General features: G+C 32.9%; 1 pseudogene; it reads left to right on the top strand.

Annotated features, from left to right (window-relative positions):
* The first annotated feature begins 1,267 nt into the window (after nt 1–1,267).
* Nucleotides 1,268–2,388, top strand: LOC120257892 (annotated as a pseudogene).
* Nucleotides 2,389–2,848: the final 460 nt, after the last annotated feature.

Raw genomic sequence — 2,848 nt, 5'->3', positions numbered from 1 at the left:
GACTAGAATGCAAATTCCAAGTTAAATACAAAATGCAAATTACAAAATTGCCCTTGAGAACATATCCCGAGGCATAAATGCAAAATTACAAAATTGCTCTTGAGAACATATCTCGAGGCATGAATGCAAAATTTAGAAGATTGCCTCTGAGAACGGATCTTGAGGCGATTTGAGAAAGTACAAATCTTGAAGCGCTTGTACACACATCCCAAGGCAAATTGAGTTAAGTGAATAATAATAAAAAATAAAATAATTTTTTTTTAAAAAATAATAAATCAAATAAATCAAATAAATCAATATATAATTAAATAGTAATAATTATTATTATAATAAATTCAAAAAATAAATTAAAAAAAAAATTTTAATTTAAAATTTAAAATTTGAAATTTGAAATAAAATTAGAAAAAGTAATAAATAAATATATAATAAATAAAATAAATAAAAAAAAAATTTAAATAAAAAAAAATTAATTAGAAAAAAAAATAATAATAATAAATCACAATCAGAAGTTGGGATTAAGTAAATTTAAAAAATATATATATAGATAAAAATAATAATAAAAATAATAAAAATAATAAAAATAATAAAAGAAATAAAAAAGAATGAATAAATAATATAAATAAAAATATATAAATAAATAAATATAAATAAAAAAATAATAATAAAAATAATAAAAATAATAAAAATAAGATAAAAATAAAATAAATAATAATAATATAAAAAGGAAAAATTTATTAAAAAAATTTGAAATTAGTTTTTAAAAATTTGAAATTAAAAATATATATATATATATATATATTATTCATCAGTGATTTCACGGGATGGATAAGAAAGGGAGAGATTTCACAGGATGGATAAGAAGGGGAGTGATCTCACGGGATGAGGAAAAAAAAAAAGTGGTGGTCAAAGCTTTTAAAAGGGAGGAGGAAGCTGAAGAGAGATTTTTGGGGGAGAAAAAAAAAAGAGTGAGAAAAATAAAAAAAAGGAAGAAGGAAAGAGAACGAAAGAAGAGGTATATTTCTCTTCCTCTCCCCGTATTCTTATATACATATATATATATATAAAAAGATTTTTTTCTTTCGCCACTGCAGCGCCGCCGTTCTCGCCATTCATCACCAAGACATGCTCGATGGCTGAAATAATGCCGCCAAGCATGTCACTGCTGCCGCTTGTTGTCGCTGCTATCCGCTGCTGTGTCCGCCACTGACGCCGCTGCACGTCGCCGTTGCCGCCATTCATCACCGAGACATGCTTGATGGCTGAAATAATGCCGCCAAGCATGTCACTGCCGCTGCTTGTTGTCGCTGCTATCTGCTGCCCATGTCCGCCATTAGACGCCACTGCCGCCATCGCCGCAGAATTATCGAGGAAGGTGACGCCAGTCCCCGAAGGCACCAGGAGGACCCAGCGCAAGAGGCATTACTACCCGCAGAGAGAGAGACCATTTGCTTCTAGTTTCTCTCTCATCCAAGTCCCTGCTCAGGGTGCTTCTGATCTTCGCCTATCAACCGCCTCCATCCTTAATTTTAACTCATCTCGCGTTCTTCATTGTTGTTGCGGTCGTTACTTCCCTAGACTCCTCGCCTTCCCTGATCCCTGCTTCTGATGACAAGGTCTTGGTTTCAGTTGAGGTCTGCTGAGAATGTTCTCATCGCCGTGGAAAGAATGCTGGAAAAGTGGAGTTTAAGCTATGTTGAGGGTCCTTCCTGCAGATGAAGCTTTCCTTCTGTACAGCACAGATGAGTCTATTGATATCATAAAGTTCTGTTATGCTTAGTGAAGTGGATCCTGGTGAAAAATAAATGGAAATGATATGCTTTCTAGCTTTAATGAGTAGGTTTTACCTGCTAGAGAATTTAATGGAATGTGAGAGGGTTTAATTTATGAAACTAGTTTCAAACAGTAATTACTGCAGTATGCTGCTAGTGCTCTTTTGTTTATTGAGCGAGGTGTAGATCCTTGCCTTGTTTACTGGAATCGGATCATCCTATTGCATGGGCCTCCTGGAATTGGGAAGACTTCTTTATGTAAAGCATTGGCTCAGAAGCTCTATATACATTTTATTTTAAGTCAAGATATTCTATGTGCCAATCGGTAGAGGTTATTGCCCATTCCTCGTTCAGCAAATGGTTTTCTGAAAAGTGGAAAATTGGTTGCTAAAGGTTCAGAATCTTCAGACTCAATTCGGGTTGTTAATGCTTTGTTTACTCAGATGGACAGACCAGAATCATGGCCAAATGTTATTATCAAATATAACTGCAGCAATAGATATTGCTTTTTATTGGTAGGCGAGATATCAAGGCTTATGTTGGTCCACCCACCCTTCAAGCACGATATGAGATACTAAGGTCATGCCTATGAGAACTTTTTATATCGTCGGAATCTTAGCACATACACCGGGAAAGCGATCATCCATTTCTAAACTATTCATCCTCAAAAGAAAAGCTGCATATCTCAAAGCAAGAAACGGAAGGATCATGCCATTTTCTTTCGATTCATCGTCATAACATCCTACAAACAAATAAATAATAATAAAAAAAATAAAAGAATGAAGTGTTTCATTATAGTGATTAAATGTGATCGAAGAAAAAGAATATGAAATCTTAAATAAGTCATGCATGCAAAAATAAATAAATAAATAAATAAATAAATTCATGCATACATACGCGCATAATAAAAATAAAAAAAAATGAAATTTTTTTAAAAAAAGGATACGCGTGATCATGACTTAAAAGAGGTGGGCCCATCTTTTTAAAAATATATATATATATATATATAATGCATGCATACTCGGACATTTAGAAGTCGGGATTACCATGCATATGGGAATGACATAAAAACAAATTTT

Source organism: Dioscorea cayenensis, chromosome 1 (assembly GCF_009730915.1).
Source record: "Dioscorea cayenensis subsp. rotundata cultivar TDr96_F1 chromosome 1, TDr96_F1_v2_PseudoChromosome.rev07_lg8_w22 25.fasta, whole genome shotgun sequence".
NCBI lineage: Eukaryota > Viridiplantae > Streptophyta > Magnoliopsida > Dioscoreales > Dioscoreaceae > Dioscorea > Dioscorea cayenensis.
The sequence above is the reverse complement of the archived record's forward strand: the minus strand, read 5'-3'. Positions and strand labels throughout refer to the sequence as shown.